At 42.5% G+C, this 19,716-nt stretch overlaps 1 protein-coding gene across 1 annotated transcript in view; it reads right to left on the bottom strand.

Annotated features, from left to right (window-relative positions):
- ERI1 (exoribonuclease 1) overlaps positions 1–19,716 on the bottom strand; it is a 142,237-nt gene that overhangs the window by 73,773 nt on the left and 48,748 nt on the right. The gene's annotated exons all lie outside the window — the stretch shown is intronic.

Genomic DNA, 19,716 nt, shown 5'->3' with positions numbered 1-19,716 from the left:
TGGGAGGGGCTAAGGGCAGAATGATATTGTTCGGCTCTGTGTCCCCACCCAAATCTCACCTTGTAGCTCCCACAATTCCCATGTGTTGTGGGAGGAACCTGATGGGAAGTAATTGAATCATGGGGTGGGTTTTTTTCCAAGCTGTTCTTGTGATACTGAGTAAGTCTCATGAGATCTGATGGCTTTAAAAACAGGAGTTCACCTGCATAAGCTCTCTTTGCATGCTGCCATCCATGTAAGATGTGACTTGCTCCTGCATGCCTTCTGCCATGATCATGAGGCATCCCCAGCCACCTGGAACTGGAGCTCTCCATTAAACCTCTTTCCTTTGTAAATTGCCCAGGCCAAGTACGTCTTTATCAGCAGGATGAAAATGGATTAATACAAAGTCAAATAGAATATGTGTTTTAAATTATCTTTTTGGTATCTTCAATGAGAGAGAGAGACTTTTGATTCCTTTTCTCCAAAGTACAACTCAGTTTCATGATTCCTAGGGCTTCGTTAAATTAATAAGACATTGATATCACTCCTGAGAAGTGGGAGAGTTGGGAAGTTGGCTTAGTTTGTCTCAACTTCAATTGCAAATTATTATATCAACCATTATTTGTATTCTCTCGTTCTATCTTCTTCGTAAAATCCCCCTATCTCAGGAAGCAGCTTGTCTCTTCTGTAACCAAAGTTCCACTCAGAGTTGCTCAGTTCATTTTTGTGGAATAAAACGAATATTCCCAATTTTATTTTATTTCTCTACTTATGCTTTTTTTTTTTGTCAGGAGAGAAAATGAGTTAAAAAAAGTTTGGTTTTGATAGCTGAACTCAAAGCTAACTAAAAAAAATTAGAAAGGGAAAAAAGATTTTAAAAAGTTTGATTTGATTTGTGGTTTTTCCTCTTACTGTTTATGTGTCAAGGAGACTTTACATATCTAGCTATGGCAATATACTATTATTTGTATAAAGTTATATTGTATTTTCTATGTGGCTATTTATTTATTAATTTGTTATCAGTATTCCATTGAGCCTCAAAGATGTGACACATACTGTTCTAATTGAATTCAGGTATCTTTTCTGATGATCATATTTCAACCATGTAATTGTTTTATTAAGCTATATATATGTGTGTGTATATAGCTTAACCAATATATATGGATGTATATATTTTGTTGTTGTTATTTTTATTGTTTATTTGTTTGAAATGGAGTTCTTGCTCCGTTGCCCAGGTTGGAGTGCAATGGCGCGATCTTGGCTCACTGCAACCTCCACCTCCCAGTTTCCAGCAATACTCCTGTCTCAGCCTCCCAAGTAGCTGGGATTACAGGTGCCCGCCACCATGCCCAGCTAATTTTTGTATTTTTAGTACAGATGAGTTTTCACCATGTTGGCCAGGCTGGTCTCGAACTCTTGACGCCAGGTGATCCTCCCACCTTGGCCTCCCAAAGTGCTAGGGTTACAGGCCTGAGCCACTGTGCCCAGCCTTTTTGTTTGTTTTTTGTTTTGAGACAGAGTCTTATTCTGTCTCCCAGGTTGGAGTGCAGTGGTGCTCACTGCAGCCTCAACCTCCTGGGCTCAAGCAATCCTCCCACCTCAGCCACCTGAATAGCTAAGACCACACGTGGGCTTCACTATACCTGACTAATTTTTAAATTTTTTGTAGAGATGGGGTCTCCCTATGTTGCCCAGGCTAGTCTTGAATGCTTGGGCTCAAGCAATGCTCCCACCTCGGCCTCCCAAAGTGCTGCGATTACAGGTGTGAGCCACCATGCTCAGCCACCTTAACAATCTATACAAAAATCTGGTAATTTCCTTTTGGGCTTGGCAATACAATTGCAGAAAGGGGTTGGATATTAACAGAAACTATTTCAAGTAATTTGGAACAATTGGCACTTCCACGTCTTCACATTTTTCATTTGCAAGGAGAGTAATAAAACCCCAAGTAATTACACTCAAATGGCCCTCCAGCTGTGTTCTTCTGCACACATCAATCACACCCTCTCAGTGTTCTATCAGTCAGATGGGCCAAATTGCCCATCTGACAATATGGCAATTTGGGAATATATCTACTAATTCTATATAACTCTTGAGAGAACATGAACAAGTAAATCTGATAAAGTTCTTTTTATGTAAATAGGATTTATTTTCACAACGATAAATTAAGAATTCCAATAACGATAGAAAGAGCTTGTTTCTTGTGACCCATTCTGTTGGCAGTCAGAGAGAAGAGAGGTCACTTCAGTTTTCTTGTGACTGGGCTGGACAGCCCCCTGATTCTACTTGCAAGGCTTAAGGGAGAGAAGCCAATTATTCATTGTTTTTTGTTTTGTTTGTTTTTTAAGACAGAGTCTTGCTCTGTCACCCAGGCTCGAGTGCAGTGGCACGATCTCTGCTCACTGCAACCTCCGTGTCTCGGGTTCAAGTGATTCTTACACCTCCCTCCTGAGTAGCTGGAATTACAGGTGTGCATCACCACGTCTGGCTAATTTTTGTATTTTTAGTAGAGATGGGTTTCACCATGCTGGCCAGGCTGGTCTCGAACCCCTGACCTCAAGAGTTCCATCCACCTTGGCCTCCCAAAGTGCTGGGATTACAGGCGTGAGCCACCACACCTGGCCAATCATTCATTCTTGGCAGAGCCAAAGCCCAAGTCCAGTCATCAGGGGACAAGCATGGGCAGAGGGGACAGCACATACGAGGACTTTAGCAAGCTGGGGGTTCATTTCCTCAGCTGTAAAAAAAGACATTTGCCAGATGAAAAGAATCACACAATTCAGTAACCTGGGTGTCCAAAAGTATGACAAATCTATGGTGCAACTGAGTTCTTGCTAGTCTTGGCGTCTGAACTCTGTCACCTTGTTAGTTCCCATCAACATAGATGCAGGACCTCAGTCCCCACATTTAGAGTTCTCCTGGCTGTCAACAGGTGACTGGATAAACAAAATATAGTGCATACATATAAGGGAATATTATTTAGGCATGAAAAGGAAGGAAATTCTGATGCATGGTACAATGTGGATGGACATTAAGGACATTACGCCAAGTGAAATAAGCCAAACAAAGACAACAAATATTGTACAATACTTTATAATTGTACAATATTTACAAATTACAATTGTACAAATGTTGTCTAATAATTGTACAATATTGTACAAATATTGTCTAAGGTAGTCAAATTCCTAGAGACAAAATGTAAAATCAAAGTTGTCAGGGCTGGGGTAAGGGGAGAATTGAAAATTATTGTTTAATGAGTGCAGAGTTTCAGTTTGGGATGATGAAAAAGCTCTGGACATAGATGGTGGTGATGACTGCACAACAATGTAAATGTACTTAATGCTGCTGAATTGTACATTGTAAAATTATTAAAATGGCGTAGTTTATGTTATGTATATTTTACCACAATAAAAATAAAATGGTTGCTATTCAAGATTTTTTTTTTTAATAAAAATTATCTTAGTTGTTCCAGGGACTCTCCAGAATTGTCTCACATTTGCTCAGAAACAAATTCACTCATGTTCATTAATTTTGGCATTGCATTTAAAATTTTTTTTTAATTTTTGAGACAGAGTCTTGCTCTGTCACCCAGGCTAGAGTGTAGTGGCATGATCTTGGCTCACTATAACCTCTGCTTCCCAGGTTCAAGCAATTCTCCTGCCTCAGCCTCCCAAGTAGCTGAGATTACAAGTGTGTGCCACCACGCCCAGCTAATTTTTGTATTTTTTAGTAAAGACAGGGTTTCACCACATTGGCCAAGCTGGTCTCAAATTGCTGACCTCGAGTGATCTGCCTGGCTTGGCCTCCCAAAGTGCTGGGATTACAAGTATGAGCCACTGAGCCTAGCCAACTTTCTTATATGAGTAAGTCCTCTACTTAGAAGTGTTTGAGAGAGGAGTCACTTATTCACTGCCATAGCTACCAGTGTCTCTTCTCTAACACACAGAAGGCTACTTCCTTACTTGCTACATTCTCCATGCTGCAAATGTTCTCATACACGGAATGGCACAGGTTTCCGTTTGGTCCTCCTCCCTGCTGTATGGTCAAGCTGTGTGTCCACAGAAAAATGACAAAGCCTCCCTCTCCCTGGGCTCTATGCCCCAGTATGAACCCCAAAGCAGTATGCTTATGTCTTGAGACTCCTCAATTAACATTTAGAGCAGCTTCTGTGTCTAACTCACTGTCTTGGTCTGCTTTCTGTTGCTATCACAGAATACCACAGACTGGATAATTTATAAACAATAGAAGCTTATTTAGCTCACAGTTCTGCAGACTTGGAAGTCCAGGAGCAAGGCATTAGTGTCTATTGAGGCTTCTTGCTGTGTCATAACATGGCAAAAGGCAAGAGCCTGCCACCTCAAGTCTCTTTTCTTCTTATAAAGCCACTAGTCTCATCATGGGGTCCCTGTCTTAATGACTTTGTCTAATTCTTATTACCTCCCAAAGGCCCCACCTCCAATCAACATATGAAGCTGGAGACTAGGTTTCCAGTACACGGAATCTGGGGGGCACATGCAAACCATAGCACCCATTTAACCACAGAGGCTCAAAACTCTTCCCAGAACCTCCATTGTCTTAACTTCTCTGGACTTTGGCACAGAAAACTCTGCCCAATGCATACTTTAGCTAAAACATAGCAGCAAACATGGCAGTTTATTCAAATAGAAATTTGGAGTAAGGATAAAGATGGCTAGATTCTCATTCCAAAACCTTAATTAGACTCAGCCAAGATAAACCGATCATGATTCTAAAATCTGGTATTCTTCCAGGAAGCTTCAGTTCACAGTAAGTACTGACAGTGCTTTTTCTATTTCTTGTACAAATAACTAGCTGATACAGCTAATACAGCTATTGTTATTTATTAATGCCCCTCTGGGCAGTTCAGAACAATCTGTTAGAATATGCTGGACATCCAGGTGGTCAAGGAGTCATCTTTGGGGTGATGAGATACAAGAGGGTGGAGCACAGGAGGGGCTGGATACTCTGGGAGCAGGGCAGCTGGAGGAGGTGTAAATGTTTCCGCTACACCCTTCAAGTTTTCTTTTGTAAAGACCTGTGAATTTTGTCCCCCAAAAATTCAAGACCTAACCACTCGTACATGTGAGTGTGGTTTTATTTGGAAACAGGGTCTTTGCAGATATAATCAAGTTGAGATGGGGTCCTGCTGGATTTAGGTGGGCTCTAAATCCAATGGTGTCTTAATAAGAGAAAGGAGAGTGAAATTTGGATACAGAGACAACAGGCACACAGAGGGGAAGCTCATGAGATGCCAGGTAGAATTTGGAGTGATACAAATATAAGCTAAAGAATGCCAAGGGCTAGGCGTGGTGACACACGCCTGCAGTCCCAGCTACTCAGGAGGCTGAGATGGGCAGATGGCTTGAGTGCAGGAGTTTGAGATCAGCCTGGGCAACGTGGCAAAACCCTGTCTTTACAAAAAATACCATATATATATGTGTGTGTGTGTGTGTGTGTGTGTATGTATATATATATATATATATATATATATATATATGTATATGTATATGTATAGCCAGGCGTGGTGGTGCATGCCTGTAATCCCAGCTACTTGGGGGCTGAGGCAGGAGGATTGCTTGTGCCCAAGGAGGAGGCTGCAGTGAGCCAAGATCATGCCACTGCACTCCAGCCTGGGCAACAGAGGGAGACCCCATCTCAAACAAACAAACAAGAATGAATACCAAGGGTTGCCAGCAGCCACTAGAAGCTGGGAGGTCATCCTGGGACAGCCTCAGCATCCCCCAAAAGAATCTGCCAACGCCTCGATTTCAGACTTCCATCCTCCTAAACTGAGAATACATTTCTATTGTTCTGAGCCACCCAGTTTGTGGTCATTTACTATGGAAGACCTAGAAAACTGATGTTAAAAACCCATGGGAGAAGATTTTCTCAGAACAAGGATCTAGAAAAGCTTTTCTGTGGCTGCCATTATTTTACACACAATGTGAGTTTAGTAACTAATCAAGTTTTCTTTTCTGCTTGGGCGACCACAAAGTTTTGCATAGATGTGGACCCAATTATAGGACATTAGGGAATAAATGTGTGTGTTCATCTCTTTTCTCTTCCTCTGTTTTTAAAGTACCAGTATATATTTCTGTGTTACTATATTCATTTATGTTCATATGCTGCCACAAACTCTTTTATTTTTTAGACTGAGGAGAGGGGGAAAAAGTAGTAACTGGATAAACCTGTTTTTCCCTTCCTTCCCCAGGGAAAAGAGCTGAAATGTGATTAGCCCAGATTATGAGCTCTGAAATAAGCCATGCTACTTTTTCAACTGATACGACCTTCTCATTTCAGGGTTCAGAGTTCAACCTTTTCATTTCAAAATTGAGAAAATGGAAGCCTAAGGTCACATGATTAAAAACTAGTACAGGTCACCATCTGTGTCCCTGGTCTTTCAAAACACTTTTATCAACTGAGTACCAGGTGCAGAGATAGAAAGACAGTGCTAGTTGGAATTTCATACAGCGTTACAAATAATGAAGCCAACTGAAATGATTTATCTTGACTATTAATAATAAACATTAATTCTTTAATAAAATCAAGCTATATTCACCTACATTTTTATCAGCAGATTCCCAAAGCAAAAAACTTTTGAGTTATTCTATCTTTTGTTAATTACAAAGTTCAATATTTCTAGCAGAAGACTTCTTTTTTCCAGAAAAGGAGGGCTAGGTTATTTGGATTGCCTTTAAAAATTGAAAAGCTGATAAAAGTTGACGACTCAATGTCCACTTTTAGGATAAAGCCTGTTTTCTGAATAATATATTGAACGGGGTTAGGGGAGATACAAGCTACATATTCCCTGAGGGAACTGGGGGCAACACCCAGATGGCCAAGTTTGTTAGTGTTGTGGAGTGAGGGAGACAGAAATCCAGCACAGGAGGACAGTTCCAAAAGTGTCCCTATAGCCCTTAACCACAGGTGCAACCCCCACAGCATGAGAGTTAAGCAGAACTAAACATGCTCTTCTGCCTCATAACTGCAAGAGACTAGAAAACGTAAACAGGAGAAAAAAAGAAAAGGAAAAAAATCCTTAGAAATATTGGCCACAGACCAGCTCTCATGTATATTTGCATTTTGAGCACACAGAATCTAAGGGAGCCAGAGAGCCTCAAGCGTTAATTTGGTTTGAGATGTTTCCCAGGCAGCAGTGTGTCTAAGCACCAGACAGTAGCACATGCGCAGCCTCCCAGGGGAAAGCATATTCCTCCAGAGCCTCAGGAAACCCTCATGTGTAACTTTCAAGAGCACTGTCAAACATGTAGTTAAAGAGACTCACACTCACATGAAAGCAAAAGCACTTGAGGGAGAACCAGCAGAAACAACAGATAATAGAAAAAGGCCACACGGACTTCAGGGATCAGAATTTTCAGACGCAGATGATAAACCCATTCTGCTTACCAGGTTTAAATAAGTAAATGACAAACCTGAAAATATTTTCAGAAAAGAAGAAACTATAAAAATAACATATAATTATATTCTAAATCATAATTTCATAAATGATATAATTTCAAAGTTACATAAACATGACTTGAATGTGTATGACCGGATGAATGTGATCTGAACATCACCTGTCTAGAGGGTCCCCAAGGATCAAGGGTAGATAATGAAAAGGGAAGTGGAAGAAAGATTTTTCTCAGATAGAATTTCTAGCCATGTAGGTTTCTTCGTTTTATTCCCTCCCCAAATCTAGTCCTCCTCCTGTAGTATTATTTTTTTTTTTGAGATGGGGTCTCAATGTGTAGCCCAGACTGAAGTGCAGTGGTGGGATCTCAGCTCACTGCAACCTCAGCCTCCCGGGTTCAAGCGATTTTCCTGCAACAGCCTTTTGTATAGCTGGGACTACAGGCACAAGCCACCACGCCCGGCTAATTTTTGTATTTTTAGTGGAGACAGGGTTTCACCATGTTGGCCAGGCTGGTCTCGAACTTCTGACCTCAGGTGATCCACCTGCCTCGGCCTCTCAAAGTGCTAGGATTACAGGCGTGAGCCACCACTCCCGTCCCTTCTCCTATAGTCTTTACGACTAAGAGTCATCCTTGCCTCTCTTTCACCTCCCACATCCAGTTACCAATTCCTGCTGATTTCACTTTGTAAACATTTCTCAGATAACTTCCCTCTTCCTTATCCTGTTCTCATTGCCATGTTGGGGTCTCATTCAATTCACTACCTGGACTATTGCAGTAGCCTCAGGACTGATGTCCCACATAGCTGCCAAAATGATTTATAAGAGATATATATCTGGTGGTGTTATTTCCAAGCTTTCATTCAGTTCCACAAAAACTTATTTAGTACCATTTAGATGCTAGGCACCATTTTAGGTATTGAAGATCCATTAGTGAGCAAGACAGACCAGGTTCCTACACTGAAGGGGCTTAAACTCTAATAGGAATAAATAATTCAAAGCCATGCTTGAATGCCCCTTCTAAGCCCTGACCTCCATGACTTCTATGATGGTTCCTGTATGTACCCCTCCAACCATCAGAGCCCAGTGTTTCCTGCCTCATGCTTTATGTTCAAACAGTGTTCACTGTTCTGTGGTTCACCTTAGACATCATTTTCCCCCTGAAAACCTTCATGAGCTTTGCATTGGCCTCAGTGTCCCTTCTCTGTGCTCCCATAGCACCCTATGTACAATTGTATCATAGCAATTTCCCCCTGCCTTTTGTTGTTGTTGTTGTTATTGTTTTTTGTTTTGTTTTGTTTTTTGAGATAGAGTCTCACTCTGTCACCCAGGCTGGAGTGCCGTGGCATGATCTCAGCTCACTGCAACCTCCGTCCCCCAGGTTCAAGCAATTCTCCTGCCTTAGCCTCCCGAGTAGCTGGGATTGTAAGCATGCACCACCATGCCCAGCTAATTTTTGTATTTTTAGTAGAGATGGGGTTTCACCATGTTGGCCAGGCTGGTTTTGAACTCCTGACCTCATGTGATCCACCCGCCTCAGCCTCCCAAAGTGCTAGGAATACAGGCATGAGCCACCGTGCCCAGCCTGTTTTTTTTGAGACAGAGTCTCACCCCGCCTCCCAGGCTAGAGTGCAGTGGTGCAGTCATGGCTTTCTGCAGCCAAGAATTCTGGACCTCAAGTGATCCTCCCACCTCAGCCTCCCAAGGAGCGGGACTACAGGTGCGTGTCACTACACCCTGCTAATTATTTATATTTTTTGTAGAGACGGGGTCTTGCCATGTTGCCCAGGGTGGTCTCAAACTCCTGGGCTCAAGCTATCCTCCCGCCTTGGCATCTCAAAGTGCTGGGGTTACAGGCATAAGCCACTGTGCCTGGCTAAACATATTTTATTAAAATTAAATGTATATGTGTTTGTCTTTTTCACAAGGCTGCACGATCTTTGAGGAAGGAGACTTTGTCTTAATCATTTCTGTACTTCCAAAGCTCCATGCAATGGAGGTAGAAAAGACAGAGATCAGGATTAGTAGGTTAAAAAGAGTTGGCTGTGATACTGGTTTTGCACGCACAGGCTGAGGGAGTAGGAGGCATAGGAAGCCTTCCCTAGGCGGGACAGTGGAAACTCATGAGGAAGGCTGATTCAAAAAGAAAGAGCTTGCTCATGAGTGATTCTGGCACTTTCTCAACATTTGTTTGCTTATGAGTATGACTATGACAAGGGTGTGACTGTAAAAACAAGAGGCTGTTTGCTTTAAAGAGACAAAGCTCTGCAAATGACAACAGGAAACCTCTTTATTGTCCCATTGACTCTTGTCATTTGCCTCCAGGTCTCCTGGTCTCTGTGAAAGTTATGGGGACAGGGGATGTAAATGCTTTCATATGGCCATAGAGAAATATGACACCCACAAAAGTTAAGAATGAGGTGCTCCTGTCCAAGTTTACATTTTTTCTTACCTTGAACTCTTACTAAAACCATTTGGCTGTTAGGCTCTATAGCAAGTAATTAAGAAGAATTAGGTAATTCACTAGGAGCAGCAGAGACTCAATGGTAATTACACTCAATGCCTAAATGGAGAGACATTTGCAGTAAAATACAATTATAATTTTAGTGAATGAAGGAAACAGGCAAAATGTCTAACCACAGATGCTGGTTAGGCCGTTAACCAAACAAAATCCATTCTCCCTTAGCAGGGTGACACTGAATGCCAGAAATGAACTGAATCAAATAAGCATCAACAACACAACTAAAGGCCAGGTGCTGTGGCTCACGCTTGTAATTCCAGCACTTTGGGAGGCTGAGGCGGGTGGATCACTGGAGGTCAAGAGTTTGAGACCAGCCTGGCCAACATGGTGAAACCTCGTCCCTACTAAAAATACAAAAATTAGCTGGGCATGGTGGCAGGTGCCTGTAATCCCAGCTACTCGGGAGGCTGAGGCAGGAGAATCGCTTGAACCCTGGGAGGCAGAGGATGCAGTGAGCTGAGATCACACCACTGCACTCCAGCCTGGACGACTGAGTGAGACTTTGTCTCAAAATAAATAAATAAATAAATAAAGGGCCAAAGTGGCTCAACAGTCTGGAGAACACTATGGGATAGACATGCGACCTGGTTACTTGGCGTGGGAGTGTCAGGGAAGAGAACTACCTTACCTTCCTATGTCAGGTTCAATGTTCAGGGCTTAGATCCCTATAACAAAAGAAACAAGAGAAAAGAAACCGAAAAAAGCATACATATTGAGTATAAGTTTTACGTGACACGGGAGCCTTCATAAGGAAATGAAGCCCTGAAGAAGTGGGTAAGCCCGTGTATTTTCATGCTAAGTTTGATGAAGATGAGGATGGCCGCGGAAAAGTATGATTGGACACAGCCGTATGATCTAATGGCAGTAAACTGGAGAGAAACGTAGCCAGGCCTGTTTGTTCAGGTTCTCCTCTGGGTCCCTGTGTCGTTCGAGGTTAGGATGTTCCTTTCCTCCAGGTATAGGGAGGGCACCTCTGGAATGAGGGTCTTATGACCTGCTTTAGGGCAACATCAAAAAAATCCTTCCTAAGTTTATGACCTGCTTCAAGGAAGAAGGGTAGGGGGAAAGGTGAGAGCCACCTTCTTGTTTTGCCATTTTCTCAAGTTCTTTCAGCCTAAAATATTTTGGGATAGTGTGTCCTGAACCCCATAAGCAGTCACTGAGCCCTGTAAATGAAGCAGGAGCCCAGTCCTGGCAAGCCAATGTAACAGCTAAAAAGTAGAAATGGACAGCAGTGACCCTGGACTTCATGCTGAGCACCTGGCCTTGGGTCCCTTCGATTTTCCTGAGCCTCAGAACATGATGAAATCCATGGAGAAGAGTGGTCCCAGGCCAAACTATCAAGGGGGCTGCAGAGGCTGGAAAGAGAGAAGTTGGCAGGCTTAATATTCCACTAACTTCCATGAGTGATGTAGAGATTTATTCTAGGAAATGAACATATACATTTTCTCATTAAAAACACCAAAACTTGGCCGGGCACAGTGGCTCACGCCTGTAATTCCAGCACTCTGGGAGACCGAGGCAGGCTGATCACTTGAGATCAGGAGTTCAAGGCCAGCCTGGGCAACATGGTGAAACCCCGTCTCCACCAAAAAATACAGAAATTAGCCGGGCGTGGTGGTGTGTGCCTGTAGTCCCAGCTAGTTGGGAAGCTGAGGCAGGAGAATCGCTTGAACCCGGGAGGTGGAGGTTGCAGCTAGCCGAGATTGCGCCACTGCACTCCAGCCTAGGCAACAAAGCAAGACTCTGTCTCAAAAAAAAAAAAAAAAACACTAAAATTCTATCATTCTGGGATGATAGACTTTGAAACGACTGTTTGTTCCTCAGTATATTTATTCTGCTTATTAGTGACTAAGAACATTTCTAATCGCAAATGAAGGCCAAGCACGATCGCTCATGCCTGTAATCCCAGTGCCTTGGGAGGCTGAGGCAGGAGGATTGCTTGAGCCTAGGAGTTCGAGGCTGCAGTGAGGTATGATTGCACCACTGTACTCCAGCCTGAGCGACAGAGTAAGAACCTCTTAAAAAAACCAAAAAACACAAAACACAAAACTGATGGCACCTTTTGGCCTAGCTAAAGTAGATTTGTCTATAATCCCCTCTATGACACAAGAATATAAAGAGAATTTTAACTCTAGAGTCAGTCTCACACTCCTTGATTTTGTGGGATTTTTATTCGTTTTGAGTATTCTTTGTTTTTCAGGCTCACGTTACCCAAATGCACTCCGGACCCTCAGATAGCCCCTGTCGTTCCAGTTTTATGTCTGGGACTTTCCTGTCATTGATGTGGGGAAAGAAAGTTCAGGAAAACTTTCCTCTAACGTTAAAAGTGCTTTGAAATTGAGAGCATAGTCCCAGAACACCATCTTGCTTTCTGGCCAAACCTGTTCAGTGGTGATGTTTCCCACCCTTCACTAACAGCCAGGCTGGGTGATGACAGCCAGGGGAAGCGGGTGGGAGGAGGGACAAACAGAAATGAGGCAGGAGGGGAAGAAGAGAATAGTGGGCTTCGTTCTCTCCTCTCACCTCTCCAAGCCAGGGGAGCTGCAAGAAAAGATCAGCATCTTTTAACACCCCAGCAAACCTGGAACCACCAAGCTCATAACAAGGCAGCAACTCAACACAATTTTTTTTTTTTTTTGAGACAGAGTCTAACTCTCTGATCCAAGCTGGAGTGCAGTAGCATGATCTTGGCTCGCTGCAACCTCTGCCTCCAGGGTTCAAGTGATTCTCTGCCTCAGCCTCCCGAGTAGCTGAAATTAGAGGCACCCACCACCACGCCTGGCTAATTTTTGTATTTTTGGTGGAGAAGGGGTTTCACCATGTTGGCCGGGCTGATCTTGAACTTCTGACCTCAAGTGATCCACCTGCCTTGGCCTCCCAAAGTGCTGGGATTACAGGCATGAGCCACTGCACTTGACCTCAACACACATTTATTTAGGGTTTACTATATGCCAGGCTCTGTTGTTGTATAAAGTATCTCCCCAATGAGAGGAACAAATTGTGGAAACAATTTAAGTATCATTCAAGAAGTATATAATGAATATTGGACAACTACAGAATTTTTTTAAAAAACAGAATTGTTTTTAAAAGATGAGCTGGAACCCTCTGTATTGACAGGAAAAGGTATCCAAGATGCATAGTCGAAGGGAAAAAGTTTACAGAACAATGTGCATACTATGAACACTGTTTTGATTGTTTTTAAAGTATAAATAATGATCAGCGGTGGATTTATGGTGGAGCTAATGAAATTTAAGGCTCAGAAGCTCTCACTTGCATAAATTTCTTCGAAGACCTTGAACTTAATTTGATATTTTAAAAACCTAAATCATTCCGTGATATTTACATACGTGACAAACATTATGGCCAACCTGAGTTATCATGGACTGTTGGAGTATACTATTTTTTTTTTTTTTTTTTTTTGAGACAAAGTCTCACTCTGTTGCCCAGGCTGGAGTGCAGTGGCGTGATCTCGGCTCACTGCAAGCCCCGCCTCCCGGTTCAAGTGATTCTCCTGTCTCAGCCTCCCGAGTAGCTGGGATTACAGGTGCCCACCACCATGTCCAGCTAATTTTAGTATTTTTAGTAGAGATGGCGTTTCACCATGTTGTCCAGGCTGGTCTCGAACTCCTGACCGCCTTGGCCTCCCAAAGTGCTGAGATTATAGGCCTGAGTCACCGTGCCCGGTCACTTTATACTTTTTTATTATCCAAAAAAAAAAAAACAACTTTCTCGTGATATTCCTTTACAGTCATCACTTCCCTCACCCATAACCCCTGGCAATCCAACCTGTTTCCTAAGTTTTATCTCTGAGTGACATAATGTGTGGGCTTCGTAAACAGAAATCTATTCTTCAAATAGTGGATATTATTATTACTCCTGTGACTGGAAAGCGGTCCTGATCCAGATCCCAAGAGAGGGTTCTTGGACATCACAAAAGAAAGAATTCAGGGTGAATCCATAGAGCAAAATGAAAGCAAATTTATTAAGAAAGTAAAGGAATAAAAGAATGGCTACTCCACAGGCAGAGCAGCCCTGAGGGCTGCTGGTTGGCTATTTTTGGGGTTATTTCTTGATTATATGCTAAACAAGGGGCAGATTATTCATGAGTTTTCTGGGAAAGAGGTGGGCAATTCCCGGAACTGAGGGTTCCTCCCCTTTTTAGACCATATAGGGTAACTTCCTGATGTTGTCATGGCATTTGTAAACTGTCGGGGTGCTGGTGGGAGTGTCTTTTAGTGTGAGAATTAATTATAATTAGCATATAATAACAGAGAGGACAACTAGAGGTCACTTAGAGGTCACTTTTGTCGCTGTCTTGGTTTTGGTGGGATTTTGGCAGGCTTCTTTCCCACATCCTTTTATCAGCAAGGTCTTTGTGACCTGTACCTTGTGCCAACCTCCTATCTCATCCTGTGACTTAGAATGCCTAGCCTCCTGGGAATGCAGCCCAGTTGGTCTCAGCCATGGTTTACCCAGGCCCTATTCAAGGTGGAGTTGCTCTAGTTCAAATACCTCTGACATTCCTATATCCGAGCCAACCTACAGGACAACCTCTATCATCATTTTCCTCTAACTTCTATTTTTCCAAGTTTTCCTACCTCTCTCTCATTGTGCTCATTTTTCAGTAATAAACAAAGACCAAAAAATTACATATATGTGTTTCTACGACAAAGATTTTGTTTCTTGCTAGAGATAAAAAATTCTCTAGCACAATAAATGTGTCTAAAATCTAGTTAAAACTTAAGACACACAAAAATAGCTAGAAAAATCCATAAAACCAAAGGCAATGCTTTTTCTTTCAGCAGATTATGGTGGGTTTTTTTTGGCATATGTTTTCCTGAAGGGGTAATCTTTGGTGCCCAGAGAAACATAGGGCCTATTTATTGATTGTTGTCTAAAATTGACTTTTTGGGTCAACTGTATTTTCTTAAACATCTTAATATTGTTGTTTCGCATTATAATCAAAATGCTACATTCAGCCAGCACTTCAGAACAATTAGTAGGCTATAAACTATTTGGTCATCATAGAAACAATGCATTAATTGTCTGTAATTAACCTCATTCATAAGAATGGAATATGAAAAAAGTATAATTTTACTACAGCTTGTATCAGTTCAAATTAGGTTCAGGTTGATATAACACTTGGTTGCTTTCTCTTGCAAAGGGATTTTGTAAGTAGGCAGTTTGGTGTGAGTGTGGCAAGGTACCCCAAATTCATTAAGGACTCGATCTCCTTCGGGCTGTCAGCTCTATAGTCTCTAGCGTGTGGTCCTTATACTCATGGTCTAAGGTGTCTGGTGCTCCAGTAATCTCTTCCATGGTTCAGGCTGGCAGCAAAAGAGAAAGAATAAACACAGAACAGTTTCAGAGCCTTGCTCTATCGCCCAGGCTGGAGTGCAATAGCACAATCTTGGCTCACTGCAGCCTCTGCCTTCTGGGTTAGAGCAGTTCTCACGCCTCTGCCTCCTGAGTAGTTGCAATTACAAGTGCCCGCCACCATGCCCAGCTAATTTTTGTATTTTTAGTAGAGACAGGGTTTCACCATGTTGCCCAGGCTGGTCTCGACCTCCTGACCTCAGGAGATCCGCGTACCTCGGCCTCCCAAAGTGCTGGGATTACAGGCATGAGCCACCACACCCTGCCAGAACACTTTCTTTATAAGACTTCTCAGAAGACTATGCAGTATTTTGACTTACATTTCTATGACAAGTGCTTAGATACCTGACCGAGTCAACTTCAAATGATACTAGGAAATGTCATCTTTTAACTGGACAGCAATGCACCAACCAAAAATTGGAGATATATTACTGCAGAAAAAAGAGAGACTAAATAAGGAAAAGAAATTTGTATTTCTTGCCACTGTCTTAACATAAATAATATCACAATGATTGAAAGATGCTACAGCTCTTTCATAACACTGAATTCTGTTAAAAGATAAAACAGATAAAAATCTGATTAAAAAATATAAAACCCTTTTCAATCCGTATGGGATATCACCAGAATTTCAAAAATAAAGTTTGAACTTGGCGAGGTGGCTCACGCCTGTAATCCCAGCACTTTGGGAGGCCGAGACGGGCGGATCATGAGGCCAGGAGATCGAGACCATCCTGGCTAACATGGTGAAGCCCCATCTCTACTGAAAATACAAAAAATTAGCCAGGCATGGTGGTGGGTGCCTGTAGTCCCAGCTACTTGGGAGGCTGAGGCAGGAGAAAGGCGTGAACCTGGGAGGCTGAGCTTGCAGTGAGCCGAGATCGCGCCACTGCACTCCAGCCTGGGCGACAGAGCGAGACTCCGTCTCAAAAAAAAAAAAAAAAAAAAAACAACAAACAAACAACAACAACAAAAAAAAATATATATATACTTTGATAGAAGAAATAAGACCGAGTTAGTGTTTGACATATCAGTAAGGTGACTATCATTTACAATAACGTATGGTATATTTTTAAATCGCTAGAAGAGAATCATTTGAATGTCTCCCCTATGAAGAAATTACAACTATTTAAGGTGATAGAGATCCCAATTACACTGATTTGGTCTTTACAAACTATATGAATGTATTAAATTGTGACACGTCCCTGAAAATATGTACATCTATTATGCATTAATTAAAAAATCATAAAATAATAGCTAGAAATAGATAAACAATTCATTGTATCACCAATGCATGGTTGGGCTGCATTTTAGGAGTATTTGCGTGGAGGGATGAAGACTATTTAGGGAGCAACCATTGTTCCTCATCTGAGCTATTACACTTGCTGAGCTCTAGATAGTGCATGCCAGACCTGTGCCTGACTATGGAATTCAGTGCTAAAGAACAGCAAGAAGCAGGGAGTAGTGTCAGAGGCCTCGGAACCAGAGGGACTCTATCTTTAATAGAGGCTGGGTAAAATGAGGCCGAGACCTGCTGGGCTGCATTCCCAGGAGGTTAGGAATTCTTAGTCACAGGATGAGATAGGAGGTCAGCACAGGACCAGGTCACAAAGACCCTGCTGATAAAACAGGATACAGTAAAGAAGCCGGCCCAAATCCGCCAAAACCAAACCAAGATGGTGATGAAAGTGACCTCTGGTTGTCTTCAGTGCTGATTATACGCTAATAAAAATGCGTTTGAATGCTAAAAGACCCTCCACCAGCACCACGGCAGTTTACAAATGCCATAGCAACATCCGGAAATAACCCTATATGGTCTAAAAGGGGAGGGACCTTAGTTCTGGGAAATCCTCACCCCTTTTCTGGAAAACTCCTGAATAATCTACCCTTTGTTTAGCATATGATCAAGAAATCACCATAAAAATAGCCAACCTGCATCCCCGAGAGCTTTCCTTCTCTAATAAACTTGCTTTCACTGTATTCTGTGGGCTCTCCCTGAATTCTTTTTTGCTGGAGATCCAAGAACCCTCTCTGGGGGTCTGGATCAGGACCTCTTTCTGGTAAAAGCCTCCTATCGCAAAAGTATTTCCATTTGTGCTGAGGAATAAGTTAAATAAATTCTTCAGCTTTTAATATACTCACAATACAAGAACTCTCAATGTAATGATGAAAGAAAATCCACAAGGCAGTATGTGATTTTTATCTCGGCCAATCAAATGTTACAAAGAGTAAGTGTTATAAGTGATGGCATGTGGTTCCAGTGACGAGGAGGTAATGGCTAAGCTGTAACTAAAGGAAGAAAAAGTCTCAGAAAGAATGGGTAAGAAAATCTAGATTGCCGATTTAGGACTTAACGTTCATCAAACGCTGCTATGCAGCAGGCGGTTTACTAGGCGCTTGGCATGACATATGACAGAAAGATCATCTCGTTTTCAGATGAGGAAGCTGAAGCTCACATAAGTAATTTCCCACTGTCGAACAGCCAGCTAGTAGAGGAAGCAGAAGTTGTCTTCAATACTGTTCCAAAATCTATGCTCTTTCTGCTATAGAATTCTACCTGGGGAGTTGCATAAACACATTGTAATCCACGCCTCACCAGCTGGGAGGTTCTGGATGAGGTCACATTTACATGCAGATTTCACCAGTTCAATGAACCTATCACTCACTCATTGAAGAATTCTAATTTATGTATTTATTTATTTTTGAGATGAAGTCTCACTCTGTCGCCCAGGCTGGAGTGCAGTGGTGCGATCTTGGCTCACCGCAACCTCCGCCTCCCGCGTTCAAGTGATTCTCCTGCCTCAGCCTCCCAAGTAGCTGGGATTACAGTATTACAGGTGCTCGCCACTGCACTGGGCTAATTGTTTTTTTTTTTTTCAGTAGAGAAGGGGTTTTACTATGTTGGCCAGGCCGGTCTTGAACTCCTGACCTCAGGTAATCCGCCCGCCAGTGCTGCTTCCCTACACTGGTCTCTACCACCTGACAACACTGGGCCACCACTGCCCTTGACTGCTCCCTGTGGGCTTTAGCGCACAGCCTGCCTGCCATAATTCTTTCAATCCTGACAGTGCCGCAGTTTCTTTTAAGACGACTGCTTCTCCCTTTCTATATTATGTCAGCTGGTTTGGGGCCATGAGGGGGGCAGTGATTCCATGGCATAGCAAAGTTGATTGGTACATCAGCTGATTGAGTACTATGTGTGTTTCATTCAGTCAAATATTTATCAGGGGCCTCTGTGTGAGGAGGAGGTGAACAAGACCTATGAACCTGGTTTTTACACAGAGACAGTTAGCTATTGTTTTCATGAGACGAGGCAGACAATGAGCATAATAATTGCTAATTGTGGTAAATGCTATTAGGAAAATAAAGAGAGGGCTGTGATAGGAAATAATGGCAGGCAGTAGGGAAGAGGTGGTAAGGATTGTTTGCATGGAAAACACTGGAACATCAAATAAGATAGCGATTTCTTTTTGCAAACACAGCTTTCTTGGTTGGTTTAAACTCCCCAGGGCAGTCACTCATACCAGGAGAGCTGAGCAGATTATAAAATAAAAAAGCAGCTCTGAGGCCTTACCCGGCACCATTATTTTCCTCTAATGTTCATGCACGGTTACAGAATCTGCCTCATCCTACCAACCTCCTTCACCTCTGCAGATCAGTGGTCCTGAAACCTGACTGAGATGGGGCGCAGTGGCTCATGCCTGTAATCCCAGCACATTGGGAGGCTGAGGCCAGTGGATCATTTGAGGCCAGGAGTTCACGACCAGCCTGGCCAACATGGCAAAAATCCTCCACGTCTGCTAAAATACAAAACACAAATAAAAATAAAAAATAAAAATAGCCAGGCATAGTGCTGCGAGCCAGCAGTCCCACCTACTCAGAAGGCTGAGGCAAAAGAATTGCTTGAACTTAGGAGGAGGAGACTGCAGTGAGGTGAGAATACGCCACTGCATTCCAGCCTGGGAAACAGAGTGAGACTGTTGAAAAGAAAAGAAAAGAAAAAAAGAAAAGAAAAGAAAAGAAAAGAAATCTGACTGAGTAATCAGAATACCTGGGAGATGTTTAAAAAATTTAGGTGCTTGGGCCCTGCCTCTAGAGATTAGAGTTAGTGGATTTTGGACGGCTCTTAGGCATGAATATGTTTGGAAGGTTCCCAGGTGATTCTAATATGTACATTGAGTTACGAATCACTTCTGGATAGCAGTGATTGTCAAACTAGAGCATGCATCAGAATTTTCTAGAGGGATTTGCTATTGTTCTGCTCACTGGTTTCCCTAATCTTGCCCTAAGGAAATGGCCCGGTTGCCTCGCTAAGCCTACTGGCAGGCTCCTGATTTTGTTATCTGTGGTTTTCATACTTAGTGCAGGGCTTCTTCGTCTTTAATAGGCATAAGAATCTCCTGGGAAT

The sequence above is a fragment of the Pan paniscus genome, chromosome 7, assembly GCF_029289425.2.
Source record: "Pan paniscus chromosome 7, NHGRI_mPanPan1-v2.0_pri, whole genome shotgun sequence".
Classification (NCBI taxonomy): domain Eukaryota; kingdom Metazoa; phylum Chordata; class Mammalia; order Primates; family Hominidae; genus Pan; species Pan paniscus.
This window is presented reverse-complemented; position numbering and strand designations above follow the sequence as displayed.